This window comes from Marmota marmota, unplaced genomic scaffold (genome assembly GCF_001458135.2).
Source record: "Marmota marmota marmota unplaced genomic scaffold, marMar, whole genome shotgun sequence".
NCBI classification, from domain to species: domain Eukaryota; kingdom Metazoa; phylum Chordata; class Mammalia; order Rodentia; family Sciuridae; genus Marmota; species Marmota marmota.
The window spans coordinates 12,672,523-12,691,709 of NW_025999924.1; positions in this window are offsets into that span (position 1 = coordinate 12,672,523).

Genomic DNA, 19,187 nt, shown 5'->3' on the forward strand with positions numbered 1-19,187 from the left:
AGCAAAGAAAAGGGAGAGGACTAGTGTAGGAAGAAATTGTTAAAGACTTTGAAATAGACCATGAAACATTACTGAATGTTTTCAGTAAGAAACTAGGCATTATCTGGTAATGACTCCTGTGGTATCTGTTTCTAAGGAATCTTGCATTTTTCATTGTTGAGCTTCTCAATGTAAATTATTCTTGTTCATAAACAGGCAAATTAAATTGTCCAGTAGAAATATAATTAGCCTCCTCACTCCATGGAATAAACGAGTTCAGAATCTATTTTTTTTAAAAGAGAGAGAGAGAGAGAGAGAGAGAGAGAGAGAATTTTTAAAAAAATATTTATTTTTCTTAGTTTTTTCAGTGGACACAACATCTTTGTTTGTATGTGGTGCTGAGGATCAAACGCGGGCCGCACGCATGCCAGGCGAGCACGCTACCGCTTGAGCCACATCCCCAGCCCAAGAATCTATTTTTAAATATATAATCAACCTTTGCTATCTACTTATGTATGTGGAGTTCCTTGAATTCCCCTTTTAGTTAATTGCAATAACTTACTGATTCATTCAAAGGATTATTCATGAGTTAAATGAAATGTTTGACTGCTGCTCATTTTATATCTAAATGAAAATCGTAATTTGACGGTCTTCTAAAATTGATCTTTTAACACTATAAAGAATCCCCAGGGATTAAATTGAGATTGAAAATCTACCACCTCATAGAGTATATATTTTAAAATATGTATAATTTTAAATACATATGTATATATATTAAATATATATATTTAAACATATATATTTCAAATATATACATGTACATTTAATATATGTATATATTTTTAAAATATATGCATAGATATAAAAATTGCCAGTAAGGACTTTTCTCTCTCTCTCTCTTTCTCTCTCTCTCTCTTACACACACACACACACACACACACACACACCCCTCATATTCCTAGTTTCATTTATAGAGGCCCCTTAGAAGCAATGAAATCTCCGTATCAATGAGAACTCAGAATGTACACCTTGATTTCTAAATACCTTTCTCCCCTAAAAGGGGCCAGGTCTTCATGGAGACATGGCCAATTCCAAGGAAAGAAGAAAGGAAAGAAGCCTGATATACTTTTGATACAATAGATTAAGTATATGCTCAAAGAAATCAGTTTCAGGAATCTCTTGCAGGTAAAATCTTTCACATTCTGAACATCAAAATAAATAATGAATTTACAACCTGTTAAATAAAATGGGAACCTCTATTATTTCTTAACAGATATAATTAATCAAATAAACAGATAAGAAGGGACATTTGTTTTTCCTTTGTACTAAATGAAGAAGAAATGATTCAAATAAAACTTTAGCATGTGGCATTGTTATACTGGTAGTCTGTAAAGATGGAAACTTTCAAGAGATTCTAAGACTGCTAAGTCAAGGTTTTAGTTTTGTTTTCTTTTGTTTTTGTTTTGTTTTAGTTGTTTATGAACCTTTATTTAATTTATTTATTTATATGAAGTACAGAGGATTAAACTCAGTGCCTCACACATGCTAGGCAAGTGCTCTAACACTGAGCCACACCCCAGCCCAGAAATGGTTTGATGAGAACACTATATATAAGGATAGTATCAGAAAGACTTTCCAAAAAGGACAAATGAAATTTATAGGAAAACCATGACCTTACATTGGAGAAAGTAGGCAAACACCAAATTGACAAGGTTATTAGTTTTGGAAACCAGATGAAATTATGGGTGCCCTCAATGAGGTACATTAAAAGCAGAGTTGCTCTCTCTTTCCCTCTCCCTCCCTCCCTCCCTCCCTTCCTCCCTCCTTTTCTTCCTTTCCTTTCTTTCCTATGACATAACAACTAAATGAAACATGTTTTTCTGGATTGCATCCCAACTTAAGAAGGGAAAAGACATTGATATGATATTTGGACGGGATTTGAACGGGATTCATGGAGTGTACGAAAATGTCCTATTAATGCTGCTTTGCTAAAGTTGAAAGATTATATAGTATTAAGATGAGAGACTTTATGTTTTGGAGTAATACATCCTGGAATATAAATATAAACTACATGCTAAGGAAATGTCTAAGCTATAAATGCATAAAAACAATCAAAAAGTCATGTTTTGTCCAGTGTATATTCTAAGCACGAATTGATGGAGGTCTAGCAAGAAACAGATACGCACCTAAACTAATAAGTTGATGATAGTTTAATAAAAGAACACTTCAAAAGATGCAGGAATTATGTAGAGAAACCACAAGAGGTGAGGCAATCCCCTCAGACTGTGAAGAGCCACATTCTTAGTAATTCAGGAGGTGGCAGGGAATGCATTTATTCTTTCTGATATTATCTGACGTCAGTGATTGTTGTATGTTGGAGTTCATTCCCTTTGTGCATTTCCCTGGAGTTAGATGACTACAAAATCCCCCCATCAACATTAATTCTGGAGCCACAATGATAATGATAGAACACTCTCTTTAGAATCTGAATCTTCCCTTTATTTTGGTTGACCAAGTAACCAGATATTAATATATTTTACTTATTTCCTTCTTTTGAGGCCAAGTATGTATCTTTGAATCAACATTCAGATTAGACAACCAAAAATTAAACTGGTTACTAACATTATTTTTGGTATAAAGCAGCTTAGTTGGCAAAAGATTATTTGAGTGACCATGAAGAATGTTAGAGATTTCATTGACTTTTAATGCAGAAGCCAACATCTGTTCTGATAATCTGCATAAAATTGTTGCAGAAATTTTCTGGAAGTGCTTAGTGGTTGTGCAACTAACTCTATTCAATAATGTTGTCATAGCAATTAGCAGAAACATTTCAATTTTTACCTTTGGTTCCTGGGTAACAATTTAAATTATGTATTTTTAGAACCCTAACAGACTTCAAATAGATTGGCCATTGAAATTAACAGTCATTACATATGACTGTTGCCCAAATAACTCTCCAAGCAAGATCTGTCGCTAACACATCAGTCTTCCTTTATGCTTATCACTTACTACTCTTTGTTACCTGGTAGGGTTTTTCTTCAGTTTTGACCATCAGAATTCATGGACATGGCAAAGATATTGTAAATGGAGTCAACTGGCCATTTTGCTATAGTTTCTTTAACACTTTGTCCCCATTTCTCAAGTGCCTGAATGGGCATGCACATGCTTCCAAGCAGTACTTTGGAGCTCAGGAGTGTCAATTAATACTTGTCTTGATTTAGAATAATTACCAATGCATTATCTACATATGCACAAGTGTGTGCATATGCACTTGTATTATAAGGTGGGGAGAGAGAACTAAAAGGGTAGAAAAGATAGGAAGGGAGAGGAAAGTCAGAAAAGAAAGGGGAGAGAAGGAGGAAGAGACCGGAGAAGAATGTTTATATATAGATATTGCCTAAATAGATATATCCAAACATTATTGCAAAGAATACAGCAATCATCAAAATATTAAGAACAGGGGCTAGGGATAGCTCCACTGGTAGAGTGTCTCACTTGCATGCACAAAGCCCTGGGCTCAATCCCCAGCACCACAATATATAAACAAATAAACAAACAAAAGTGCGACCAACTTTGTGCCCTATAAATAGCAATAATTCATTCTTTCACAGTCTTAGAGGACAGAAGTTCAAGATCAGGCTTTAAAAAAAAATGTTTTTAGGGCTGGGGATGTGGCTCAAGCGGTAGCGTGCTTGCCTGGCATGCGTGCGGCCTGGGTTCGATCCTCAGCACCACATACAAAACAAAGATGTTGTATCCGCCGATAACTAAAAAATAAATATTAAAATTCTCTCTCTCTCTCTCTCTCTCTCTCTCTCTCTCTCTCCCTCCGCTCTCTCTCTCTCTCTCTCTTAAAAAAAATGTTTTTAGTAGTGCATTATAGTTATACAGAATGGGTTCATTCTCACATACAAATGCATGTAACATAATTTGCTCCATTTCAATCTGCAGTACTTCCCCTCTTCCATCCCCCTGATATCCTTTCTCTATTGGTCTTCCTTCCATTTATGCATTTTTAAAATTTAAAGATTATAGTCATACATAAAAGTGGAATTTATTGTGACTTATTGATACATGGACTTAGTATAATTTGTTACATTTCATTCCACAGTTCTTCCCCTTTCCCATCCCTTCTCTTTCCCTCAGTTCCCTTTCTCTTTTCCACTACCCTCCTTTCTATTTTCATGGAATCCCCTGTTTTAAATTTCTTATTTCTCTAAAGCTTCTTCATCCGAAAGATAACATTCAACTTTGATTTTTTGAGTTTGGCTTATAAATCACTTAGCATGATATTCTCCAGTTCCATTCATTTACCAGCAGATGACATAATTTCATTATTTTTATGGCTGAGTAAAACTTCATTGTGTATATATACCACATTGTCTCCATCCATTCCTTGGCATTTATCCAAAATAACTAAAATAAGCATTCTACAGTGATATGTGCATACCAATATTTATATCAGCACAATTTACAATAGTCAAGTGATGGAACCAACCTAGGTTCCATTCAACAGACAATAAATTATATATATATATATATATCAAAAAGTTTGTGATAATTTGTTNATATAGTGTGTGTGTGTGTGTGTGGTTCTCTCCTACCCTCTCCTCCATATATATACACACATATATGTATGCACACACACACACACAATCAGTTTAAGTGGCCCAATTCAAGAAGTTCCCATGCACCAGGAGATTAGGAAATGGACATGGTTTGCGGCTCCATTTTTCAACTTGGGACATGCACTAACTCTATTGCAACCACTGCTCTTTCAGTGTTACCAGTGGTTAAGACCTGGGAAACTGTTTTTTCACACATTAGATCAGTCTGGGGACGAGTCTAAGCTTAAAATTAAGAGACAAGCATTTACTAATTATTTGTGATAAATGAACCATACGTGGCAGTAAAGTATTCCTTTTCACTCCACTCCAAGAGTGCCCTGAAAGCAGAGTGAGTCTTATCTCTGGATCCTCCATGCTCATCTCAGTGCTTGCTGTACTATAAAATTCCCTGTGCACTTGGAACAGACAAACAAACATGTTAGGTTTTCCTCAGTGCTGCCATCAATCCTCTCACAGTACCTAAGCTTCATTCTTCCTTGACAAAATCAATAATGGAGGTTATAGTTACAGGAAGCTCAGCTTTTTGCCTCTGTTCCTCCAGGTCTGCCTCACTCATTTCTTTGTTGGTGCTCTCCTGCCCTCTCCTCTGGGATTCCTCCTCACTCACAACCACAGCAGTCAGCAACTGGTTCTTTTCCCAGCCCTGTCGCCCCTAGCAAGATGGCTCTTGAGAGAGGCACAGGATGTAGCAATCCTTGCAGGGTGAACCAAGAAAGGACCATGGGCAGAAGTTCTTTTCTGTCATCCAGACACACCATGTTTTACCTTATATGTGTCCCAGTTTCTGTTAGATCGTTTTCCAAAACTAAGAGAAATTGATATACCTCTTTTCTTCTACAACTCAACAGAGCACATTGAGTGTTTTTAAATCAAAGGATTTTTATAGTTTTGCTTCTGTTTCTTGTTTGATTTTATTTTATCCATCTCACCCCCCCCCCATTTTTTTTTCTGTGCTTTGAATGCTGTATTAGGGGAATTCATTTAATTTCTACCACACTCAAAGTACTCACCATGACACCTTACTTACCTCACACACATCCCTAACATGCCACCTCATACTTTACTTTAACTCCTTTAGCACTTGGTCTTCAGGCTTTGTATTCTGATTATGCATCTCCTCCTACACAAAGAAGAAGTATACATTCAGCTATGGAGGTTTGGGGAGGCACTTAGCCAAAGGGGAACTATGTTACATTTGCATCACAAGAATTTGCTCAGAAGAAAGATTTCACTCAGCTTCCTTCTCAGAGCATTAATGCACTGAGAGTACTTGGAAATTTGGTGTAGGATGTGAGCTGCTAGGTAAGCAGCTTCAATCTTCTCACTTAGGTTCAGATTTCAACCTGAGAAATCTTCCCAAGAAATGACATTTCCTTTCACAGTTGTCAAAAGCAGCATTATCTGCTAGAAATTGCAAAGCCACCTAGATACTCCCTTAGAATATGAAGGCATCTTATAGACAAGGAGAGATTATCTCTTTGAGAGGATCTGTTTCCAGTGGCATGAAAAAGTCATGAAGGACAGTATTATTAGGAAAAATGAAAAAAATATGAAGAACTAACAGAAGAAAAAAAACAATGAAAGAAGAAACAAGTAAACAGAGAAGGGAAAATAGGCCAATGGATAAGTAGAACAACTGACAACAGTAGTGGAAAAGATAGGATTGGAATTTGGTCTCCAGCCTCTTAGTCAATTTATTTCCTATACCCAGGGTTTCCCAACCATTGTCTTAAGCATGAGGTTGGTGGACATATAATTATCTTGACCAGTCGATTACAATGGTAGTGATAATATGAAACTTGTGGGGAAATTCAGGAAATATCACACAGACTTCATTAGTTCTATGTAGTCACCTGATTTTTGGAATCCTGAGCTACCAGGAAAAAGTCCAACTACATGGACACGACCATGTTGTGAGGAAGCCCACGCCACATGAAAAGGCTATGTGTGTATATTCTCTGGTCAGTTAACCCCAGCTGAGATCCCAGCCAAAAACCAACATCAATTGCCAAATATGTGAGTAAACATGGCTCCAGACAACCTGAGCCCTATGCTGTAGAGTCACTACCAATGTTTAAGTTTTCCCAGATGAAACTCCAGACGTTGCGGTATACAAACAAACCAGTCCTGCAATAGGTCTTTGTAACCTCCAGTTATATCAGGTGAATTTTCTTACTGCTCCATTGTATAGGGTGAATATTTATTATTCAGCTTAAATATTTTGTTATTTTTCCTAAAATTTGAAGCTTCTCTACTACAAACACTTTGCCATTTTTAAATGGCCAAATGTTAATATAGAAAAATATATAAATTATAATATTTAATAAGCATTAATTAAAAACTTCTCACTATCTCTAGATGATTTAGCATGTTACAAATAACTAAGAAAGGTAGAATTATCAGATCAGCAAATATCTAGTTCCCAAACCTCAGCTCTGTGATCCATCCTCAGGGAATGCTTAGTGGCTATAAATATAGGAAAAGAAGATGGATACAAAAATGACCTCCATTCTTTGTCACTTGTTTTAATGCTTCCATGTTCTTTACTTTTTCCCAAAGGAAACAATTCCCTTACTAAAAATACAACCATTTCTCCACAAATTCTATGCTGTTGTACAGAATATCTGATGGCACTAAAAATGTTCCCTTTTGCTAGTCACAAAATCATATATCTAGGTTGTAAAATAAAGATAAGAAGATAACCTGAATTCTAAAAAAAAAAAAGACAACCCCAATTCTAATAAATTGTACTCTTCCTTTTTACTACCTATAGTTAGAAAGGAATAATAAATCAATCTTGTAAACCAAAAGATCAGGTAGATAATACAGGTACCAGCTCACATGTACACACATAACAGTTTTTGCTGCATGCCATATATCATTCATTTATCCATATATTTGTTTATATAAACTCACATAGATTTTATTACATATGTATACACATATACATATACATATTGCAAGTCTTCATAAAAATTAGAAAATATTGAATGAAAATCAAAACACCTGTCATCCAGTCTTAAGAAACACTATTATTTTACTATATTTACTCCTTATACTCCTTCTTTTTAAGAATAAACAAAATATTATAAACATAACTGAAGTAACCAAATGTAACCACCAAAGGTAACCATCAAATATGAACACGTTCATATCTAATGATCCTTTACTAATAATATTACTAGCATTCTGAAATATGTACTGAGTTTTCAACTCTTATTTTTATGTTATTATACATGTATATATATCAATATAGATAATGTTCTGTGGACTTTTTATCTTATTATAAATGGGTATATTAACAGTTCTGAAGGCTGGAAATCCAAAATCAAGTTGTCCAAGGGCACATTCCCTCTGAGATTGGTAAGGGAAATCCTTCCTTGCCTCTTCTTAGCCTTTGTTGGCTTCCTGGGAATTTTGGGCAATCCTTGGCTTGCAGCTGAAATGCTCAGTCTCCAGTGTTACATGGAATTCTCTCCTCCCATATCTATACTTCCGTGTTTCTTCTCATTAGAACATTGATCCTATTTGATGAAGAACCCACTTTACTCCTCTATGACCTCATCTTAACTGTGTCTACCTGTAATAACCTTATCTCAAGGTAAGGCCACATTCTGAGGTATCTGGGTTAGGAGTTCAACATGTCTTTTGGGGAGTCACAATTCAACATGTAATTCTACCCACTGTTGATAGCTAGTGATAGGATGTAATGTGATGATCATTACTATCCAAAGTACATGTATGAAGACATGAATTTGTGTGAATATACTATGTATACAACCAGAGATATGAAAAATTGTGCTCTATATATGTAATAAGAATTGTAATGCATTCTGCTGTCATATATAAATTAAAAAAAAAACTGATCTTGTGTTCCTATCTAAAAAAGAAATAAAATAAAATGAAGAACATAATGATAATAGGGCTTTCTATAGGAGCATTTTTCCTGACCTTCTGCTATAGACTATGTCCTACCCAAATTAATTTCATGGGGCCTTTGGGGGATGATTAGATCACAAGGGCAGATTGTTTATGAATGGAATTAGTGCGTAAAGGCTCTGGGAGTTCTCTACCCCACTTTCACCATGTGACGGATGGATGTCCATGAACAAAGAAGCAGACACCAAGGAAACACCAAATCTGTTGGTGCCTTGATTTGGAACTTTTCAGCCCCAAGAATGGAAGAAACAAATTTTTGACAAGCCATTTTTTTTTTATTGTACTCTGTTTTAGCATCTCAAGTAGACTAAGAATTTTTTATGAATACTGGGTCTGCTTCTGTACTACATTATATAAGCAACTAAATAGTCATTTAATCATTTAAGTAGATATATAACATTTTAGTAGGTTTAATAGCATTCTCCCCAAAATTCATGCCCACTTGGAACCTCAGAATGTGAGCTTATTTGGAAATGGGGTCTTTGCAGGTGTTAAGAATCTTGACATAAAATACTTTTGGACTTAGGTAATAAATTCAGTGACTGGTATACTTATGAAAAGGGAAAGAACACACACAAGACACAGGGAGGAAGACCAGGTGAACATAAAAATCAGGTACGATGTCATAGCCAAGGAATGTCAGGAGCTACTGGAAATTTGAAGAAGCAAAAGGTTTTTCATTAGAGCCTTCAGGGGAACATTCCTTTCTGGTATCTTGAGTTTTAGATTGCTGGCTTCCAAAACCATGAGAAAATAAAACTCTGTAGTTTTAGGAATCAAGTGTGATGTGACCTGTTATTGAAACTTTAGGAAGTTAACCTAGTATTCTATTTTATAGATTGAAAGAAATGTATTTTTCCAATTCCTTATCATTGGACAAGTAGGTTATTTCTAATTAGAAAGAAACAGTAAGGATGTGTATTTGTTGTTTTTTGACATAATAAGTTTCTTTATGCAGCTGATTTTAATTTTATTTAGCATGAATTTATAGATGGACAGATCAAAAGATTTCCAGACTCTTGATTACATATAGTAAAGGAACTGTTTAAGTCATTCTATTCACTTCAACACCATTTATGTTGTAAAGAATATTTCTTAAATTGTTGAGCACTTTGAGATTTTGTTTCAGCATTTTTTTTTATGGCACTAGGGATTGAACACAGGGCCTCATGCATGCTAGGCAATTATCTACCACCCAGCTACAACCCCAACCCTGTTAGAGTATTTTTTAATCTCCTGAATGTTTTTAATTTATGTGTAGAGAAGTATATGTATATTTTCATTTACAATTTCTGCTTAAGGGATCACCTTTGCATACCTCCATTTATCTTAAACTTATATAAATATCAACTATTCATTCTTGTCATGTTATTATTAATTTTGTTTTAATTTTGACCCATGTATTTTTTTCTATCACTTGTGAGACATCGATTTTTACTTTCTGCTTAAATGCCTAGCTTTCTCAATCTGTTTGTGCTGCTGTAACAAAATACCACAGAGATGTTTTTCTCACAGTTTTGGAGACTAGAATCCAAGATCAAGTTGCTGGTAGAATTGGTGTCTGTCTGGTGAGGACTACTCATTACTTCCAAGAGGATGCCTTGTTAGTGCATCCTCTGGAGGGGAGGAACATGGTGTTCCCATTGCAGAAGGGATTAAAGGGCAAGTGGACTTTCCCTTTAATCTTGAGTCCTTTTGCTAATCTCATTCAGGTGGACAGTCTCCTGATTTCATCACCTCCAAATGCCACAACTCTTTTAATACTGTTGCATTGAGGATTAAATTTCAACGCAAATTTCAGAGGGGACGTAGTATTTCAACTATAGTTCTAGCCAGATGAAATGATACCATTTGCTGAATTATCTGCTATTTTCTCACTGGCTTTAAGTTCTTTATTATACACTACAATTTCATTTGTAATGAGATCTGTTTGTAAAATTTGTATAACTTTTCATAGAATAGCTATCTTCATATCACTAAATATCATTTAAAAATAGTTGTAGTTTTATATTATGCTGGGAGAATAGAATTAAGGGAGGAAATTCAGGAGACAAGTGGAACAATTGGAAGAATTTTTCAATGGTTCTTATGATGAAGGCCTAGGTTAGGTAAGAACTCAGAGGAAAGGAAAGGATGGATTTTAGAATTATTTATGGAGTCAAATCAGCAATTGATTTTGTGTGGGAGATACACAAATGAACATGAAATTCTGTTTTGTTTTATATACATAGTTAAACAAAATGGTAAATTGATATTAATGAATAAAAGGAGTTCTGGGGAAAGAAGATTCTGTGTGTATATGACTATCTTTAAGTAAAATAGGTCTTATGACAGAAAACATTCATCAAGCATCAAAAGTATGTGATTATGACCAAAGGTTTGTCAGAGCTGGTACTTACAATTCAAGAGTATTGATTGAGTATGTGATTATTAAACTCCTAACAGTGGATGTAATTCCCCAAGGAAAACATATAGAGCAGTAATTCTCAAGCTTCATCACACATAGTAATCAACTGGGATGGAAATGCAGGCTCCACTCAGAAATTCTCATTCTCTGGGTCAAGGGTAAGAATCAGGAGTCTTGATCTTCATCAAGTGACACAGGAGATACTGATGTGTTGGTTGTGGTACTCTGTGAGAACTACTTACATAGAGGAAGTGAAGCTGCAGGCCAGAATGAAACCTGGGCGAGCCACCAAACTTTGACCACTGGAAGGAAAATCCAGGGGAGGGCATTATGAGGACTGAACAAAGGCAGCACAGTGATCAGAAGAGGGAAGCCCAGCTTCCCACGGAGTGAGATTCAGTAGTGACAAAGGCAACACAGCTTCCGAACAACTTAAAAAAAAAAAAAATACTGTAATGTAGAAGCCTTGAATGATACGCAGGGGAAAAGATTCAGGCAGAGGAATACAAGTGTAGGATTTACAGCATTTTATTTTCAGCAAGAATGATAGAACCCATGGTCCACGTGTATCACATGCTGTTTATTCCTGCTATTTTTTTCCTTGTCTATAAATCATACTTATTTGAAATTCACCACATAGATTTACAATTTTTTATCACAATTGTTTTAGTAATTTTCAAGAAGTCATAGAAAATGTAGAATAAGAATTATTCAACTTTCTAGATATGTGTTTGACTCAATTGTGTTAAGAAAAACCATGTAGTCCAAGTCTGATTTAAAACTAAGACAAGAGAATAATAAAGACATGTTTTAAGCATAGATAATTTAAAACTTTGTGAATCTTCTAGCTGTTCAAGAAGAGAGGTTGAATTCCTGCTTCATAAACCACTTAATATTTATTGGAATTTATTGAATAACAAATGAATTTTTATATGGATAATGAAACACATTTATTCACAGGAACAACAAATTCATGAAGCTATATCTAAAATGGAAAAGCATAAACTGCATGATTTCTTCCAATATCTTATAATTTAAAAATCACTGAAAACACTCAGTTTTTTTTTTACCTTATAATATTACCTTCATTCTGTTGATCATGATGAGGTATATATCAAGTTAATTATTATTAAGTGAAACTTGACAGGTATTATTATTAATACAAAGAACCCTCCATTTGAAAAGCAAGAAATCAAAGAAAGAAAGCAAAACTTCCTTTGCAAGGAAGAAAGGTTGCTTTAAAGATTAAATGACATTACTGTGTCTAATTAAGTACTCTGCATGTAGTAGATGCTCAGCAAATATTAGTGTTCCTGCTCTTCTTTCTGACAAGTTAGAGGAAGCAATTAAGGGAACTGGTACGTGAAGACCTAACTCTAACCAGTAAGAAGGTTGAACTGACAAATTCCCTGGTAAAAGATAAAATATATGAGCTCAAAATCAATGTTGGCCAAATGGGAAGAGCTGAATCCTGTAATATATTATATTTGGAGAAGATTTACATAACTTCAGAGAAAATATAAACATCAAACATTTAATGGGAAAAAAAAAAAAAAAACCTCAAGAACAGAGGAAGGCACTCAAAAGTGTACTTGAACCTGATGAAAACAAATGGAGAAAAGCCCTAAATAACTTTAAGAGATACAGCTACAATGAATGGGGGAACGCTACCAGGAATAGATAAAAACTCAAACATTGTTCAATAATAACTATAGTTTACATCAAGAAAGTGATAGATCTTCATCCTTCAAGCACAGAGGGGACTGAATTCAGTATACATTTTCTAGAGGACCTTAGTGCGTAATGGATTGTATTGGATGACCACAGACTTTCCTTCAAATGTTTATGAGCATAGCCTCAGAGGATAAAGCACGAAAGCTATCACAACTGAGGAAATTCAGTGAAAGGGCAAGTTAAACCTCACACAACTCTTTAGCTCTTATGAACATTCCTACTGTGTCATCAGGAAACAGTAGTTTTTTAAAAGAAAACAAAAAAAAAATGTTAAAGGCAAACTCCATCTCCAATATGAGGCTTAGAAGGAACGTCAGGAGGAACTTTGAAGATCTTATCCAATCTACTGAATTTATTAGACAAAGAAACTTGAGTTCAAGAAAAATCAATTGGTCTTACATTACTTAGCTTGTTAATAGCAAAAGCAAGACTTCTATCTAGACTTTTAGATTAGGCTGTCAAGCTGATTGTAAAACTTGTTTATATTTTCAGAAAACATGAGATTAAAAGGATAGAATTTTCCTAGCAATGTTCTTTCAAATGACATTTAAAAGTCTAGGTTTCAAAGGTTGCAGCAAATTATACTTTACCAGAGGATAATTGTATAGATATTTTTATCTTTTAGGGCTTTCTAAATACACAGATCCTTTATTTCTCCAATTATGAATCACACCCAGGTGGCAAGATATGGAAATCTTGTAAATATACTGAAAGTCAGGATTTAATCATCTGAGTACTGTGAACTATTCCAACATTAAACATGTTAACACCCACATTAGTTAATCTTACATAATGATCATGTTTGGGTTTTTTTTAATAATGGAAAAATTTTGATTCTTCTTCTCCTGTAAATGAGTATGACCTAATACTATAGAGGGTCCACACTTATAAATTTGTCTTTTAGTATATAACACTGTAATAAACTTTAATATACAAGTTTCTAAAAATACCCAAAACATTTATTATATAGAAATTTATGATTAGGAAAATTATTTTTACAAAGGTAAAAATCTATATCTCCAGTATGATCTCAAAAGCAAAAAGATAAAAAAAAAACAAATTTTAACTGTATGAGATTATCTTCTGCATTTGTTTTTTAAATTTCTGTAATGATCATGCTTCACAGCAACAACAAACTTTATATTCCAAAGGTTAAAATGAAACTAAAAGAAAAAAAAATCTATATGGAACTCTGATTTTCTAAAGTAAACCATATATTTTTCATCTGAAGTAAATAAAAATTCATTAGTACATATTAGCTTATCTGTGTATATAAATTCATAAACCATCACTGAATTCTTCTAAAGAGTATTGCTGTACATAAATACCTAAGTGTATGTCTCCTGGGTAGTCCATGATTAAGTAACTAAAATTTCCCATCAAGTTCCAAATGAACAGGAATGTTGAGTGTTGGCTGCTTCAATGCTAATGTAATACCTGGCATTAAGAAATTTACTACCATATGCTTTCTTTTCCTTCCCACCTTCCTGTGCATTTATTTGAATGATAAAATTTCTGGATCTTCTTCAGCATGAATCCAACTGGAGATCATTTTCAAACTAATATGCAATTGATAATGAACATTACATTTATAAAGAATTCTTTAAAAGGAGAAATATTAGTATGATTTAGTTTATAGAGGACTTTGCTTGTTGAAGGTTACAGGTAGCTTGGATTTTTAAATTGCTGTCTCTATCAATTGACAATTCAAAAAGGTCTTTCAGATATTCTAATGGTTTATTCCAAAGAAATCCTACAAACATTAAAAGGATTTTCAATTATAACCAACTGAACAGAAATTGAAGGTCTATGACATAAACTAAAATTGGCTCTTGACCTGACTGGAGTCGAGTCATGTTGTTTTTGGACATTTGAAATACTTATTTACTGAAACCAAACTTGTTGCTGGGAAGAGTGGTGCATTCTTGTAATCCTACTCAGGAGACTGAGGCAGAAGGATGGCAAGTTTTAGGACAGCTTCAGCAATTTAGAGAGAACCTGTCTCTAAAATAAAACAAAATATTTAAAAAACTAGAATAAAATGGAGAACTTGCTTAGTACACATAAAGACCCTAGTTTGATCCCCAGGACTAGGAGGAAAAAAATTGTGTGTGTGTATCTGTGTGTGTGTAAAAGCTTGTTCAGTCTGGCTAAAACTGCAGCTGCATCACCCCAAAATGATAACAGGGTAATTTTTGCAAAAAGCTTCCCCAAACCTATCCAAGATGGCACTGGTTGGTACTCCCAAGAAAGGAGGATTAAATACATGTTGAACAGTTCAAAGCATTTATTAGGGGACACATACAATGAGTTGCTGCAGCAGTCCTCAGGATGGGAAGAAATGTCTACCCGTTTTCCTAGGTATGTCTGCAATGGGTATGGAGTTCATATGGGGGTTTGTGCTATCTGATTCAGAGTCACACTAATTCTATGTTTAGTAATGTTTGACTTTTTCAGTGTTTCAAGTAACAACCTAAACAAGTTCACTAGTGCCTGGGAATGTTCAAGGCCCAGGACTGGGCTCAAGTCTAGGGGAAACACTAGCTGACCAACTCACAGCAGTCAAGGAATTGTATTTCTTGGTCAGGACACAAAAACATGGAGAGGGGCCTAGAGGGGCAGAGGGACACTGTAATGTTAACATGAGTATATCCATTGCCCATGAGGCAATGCTACTTGAAAAAGAAACACCTATTTAAGAAAACATTTTTCCGAAATAAATATGTACCTTAAGAATCCTTTGCAAAAAATAAAAATATTGTGTAATTGCTAGCAATTTATAGACACATTTTCACTGCTTTTTCACTAGCATTTTCACAATCAGCATTGAACATACCTACTGAGAGCAGCAAACTATATAGAGATCAGTACAAATAGTACTAAAGATCAGATATACTCTGGTGACAAGAATAAATGGGATTCCTAAACAAATAATTTAATCTTTCATTCCTTTCCCTTTAAAGTCTCATTTTTAAGCTCCTACATTCAATTAACATATATCCTTTAACCTTCTCTCTACACTATTTCCATTATTGTGTGGCATAGGTATCAACTCTCCCTTACTGGTGAAAACAGAAAAATAGTGTCAAAGTCTATGGAGGAAAAAAAACCCCAAAACAAAAAAACTATAATCCTGAATATTTTCTCATTTTCCAGTTCAGTTTTTCATAACTTTTGGTGAGATCTAAACTGCCCTGACACCCAAATTAGTCTGTATCTTCTGAATCATGCCATTGTGTAATCCCCTCTCCTTAGCTGTGAGCTGGACAGTTACTTGGCTTCTGACAGTCTCATTCACACTCTCCCTAAGGCTCTCTTTTCAAGTTGTAAATTGCTTTAAATGAGAGGTTCATAGGGCAAGGAATAGAAGGATGCCACTAATAGCCAGGAAGCTACTGTGGCCCTCAATTTAATAATCTACTAGCAAATACATGAATTTTAAGCAGATCTTTCCCTAGGTGAGCCCTCAGACTTTTATTGCAGCCTGAAGTAGAGAAACCCACAGAAGCTGAGATATAATAATGTGTGCTACTTTAAGTCACCAAGTTTGTGGCACTGAAGTTATGCAGCAATAACTAATGTTTGGAGTCACAACTTTCTTTACTGCATTGTTTTTACCAATTCTTATATTACTAATTGACTTATTTATAAATAGTAGTTTCCAATTACATATTGAACATTTCAATCTTTTATTTCTTTGAATGGAGTAAACATATTTAGTCTATCTCATTGTCCCAATATTTGGTGGCTCTTTGGGTCTATTGTTTCTATTGGTTTTCATTCTTTCTTTTTCTTCCTGTGCCTGGTACTTATGTGAAGATCCTTTATTTGAAGAAGTATTTGTTGAAACAGTTGGAGGTCTAGGAAAATTTCTTCCTCCAGGTTTGCTTCTTTCAGATTCTTAGAGGTCTTAGAAATCTAAGGTCACTGTAATAAACATTCAAAATTTAAAAAATTTCTGAGCTACCTAGATATACATTCTTTTCTAATGGTTTATTTCATCCCTTACCTTTAGGATGCTGCCCTTCAGAACCACAAACTAAACAATTCCACTGGCATCAAAAGTCCTATAGCTTAATAACTTTTGCCCTTGTAGCTTTTTGCAAGGCTATTAGAACACTACTCATCCTTTCAGCCTTAGAAAAAACTCTCCCATCCAAAGCAAAGCAGCCTGATACCAAGTTCATCTTTCTGGATTTGCATTTTCTGCCATTTATGTCTGGCAATTATTATCAACCTTTTTAGATCCCCAAAGCCTTCAAGTACTATATGCAGCCAGGTATTGTAGAAAGACTGGGCAAATCTAGTCCATCAATTTTGGGAGCAGAGATTGAAAGGGTTATTATTTTTTTTTTAATGGGGTCACCTTACCAACTTTTAAGCCAGTCTGTACATGAATCACCATGTAGGCTACCAAGGGTTCAACCTTTAAAAGCACTGTAACTATTCTTCCTATTCTTCCTAATTTAGACTAGAAAGGGAAACTTCATATTTGATGTAGCATCCAAATACTCTCTGGCCACCAATTTTGGTTCTATAAAAATTCACAATAACTTATTAATCTTACAATAAGTAAATCGCCCAAATAAATCAGTTAGCAATTCATTTAGCAGAGAATAAAGGGTAATGTAAGTTCAAATATTTTGCCAGATACATTCATATAGCATCTTCTACCCCAAAGGTTTTTAAAATATATATTATTTTTTAGTTGAAGATGGACACAATACCTTTATTTTATTTCTTTATTTTTATGTAGTGCTGAGGATTGAACCCATTGCCTCACACATGGTAGGTTAAGTACTCTACCACTGAGCTACAACCCCAGTCCAGGTTAGAGGTTTTATTTCACTTAATTATTTAAAATGAAATTGAATTTCTTTGATTTATTATTATTACAGTGTCTACTACTAGAAAATTGAGATTCTCAAGCCTAAAGAATAATTGTAAAGGATGAGATTTTCTAGCAATAATGCAAGTTCTTAACAGCTATTTAGGCCTCAGGAGTCATAAACTCAATGCCACAGGAAAAAATATCACAGAAATTAGTGAGGAAGAACCAAAAGTGTTGGCCAGGTAAAGACAAATAAGGAGCAGTGGGAACTGTGACAAAAAGGAGTATGCCCCAGCTAAAGGGACACAGAACTAACTATTCCAGCTTCTGTATGCTTCTGTTGACATTTAAGAACATAAACCTGAAGCTGTCAGATTTTCTCATTTTTCAAGTAAATGCGAAAATCTGAATACTTAATTTTTGAATAGAATACATTAACAAATAGTGAATTGGGTACCAATGCCACTGAAATTATCTGCTGTCTCTTTCAGCTTTAAATCTTGCCTATCTTCTCTATTAGTTCTATTAACAACAAATGAGTTTGAAAAAACAATAATAAATTACTTATAACAGAAATATTGCTAGTTTGCAAATAAAAGTCAAGTTTTACATGACACCCAAATACTTCCCAGGAGGCTAAACCTCATGCAAATATTCATTATCTGAAAATCAGGACAGCTTTCAGTAATTTAAATCTACAATTAAAATAATTAAGAAGTATAGCCTGGATCCTTCATAAAGCTTACTGACAATTTGGGGTGCATACTGCTATAATATATACATATATATACACACACACAGTATGAATAAGGCCTTGGCAAAAATGAGATTCCTATTTTATATATACACACATATAGATTTTTATATGTGTGTATATTTATGTATATGTAATTTAAAATATGCTAAATTTATAGGTTTCTATATATCAGCACACAATTTTCATAGAAATATTCTGAGTTTATATTTAAAATATTAAGACATCAATTTTTTATTCACTTAAATATGTATTATAAAACACAGATATATTTTGTCCTCAGGTTATTTTTTTGGTGGTTTATAAGTGTGTGTGTATCTCTGTGTGTTACTGGTGATTGAATATGGGGGAGCTCTACTACTGAGCTACACCCCCAGCCATTTTTAATTTTGAAACAGGGTCTCACTAAGTTGCCCAGGCTGGCCTTGAACTTACTATCCTTTCTCAGCTTCCTAGGTAGCTGGGATTATAAGGTAGCACCACTAAGTCTGGCTTGTCCTTCGGTTTCTGGTTGATAGATGAGTTTTTACTCATTAAGTCTACATTGCCACAAAGGATTACAATAAAATTTCATTTACTGTGTACAAAAATATAAAAGGTTATAAAAAAAGCAAATGAGATACCATTTATATTTATCAATATAGACTTCTCATCAATTTGATTCATTTCTAGAAAATATCACCTGCATCTTAAATCCAATGGCAATTCCGTTACATAATTGTAAAAATAAATCATCTTATAACCACTTCTTTAAAAAATTTAAAGTCAAAACACAACTTACACATTAGATTTCAGACTTCTGTACAAACTATTATAAAAGTTTTAAGAGTCAGTATCAAGTGTTAAGTGCTATTTACAAAAATTTCACCAAGTGAAATACAGAATCTATAGGATAAAAAAGCACATAATGCAATA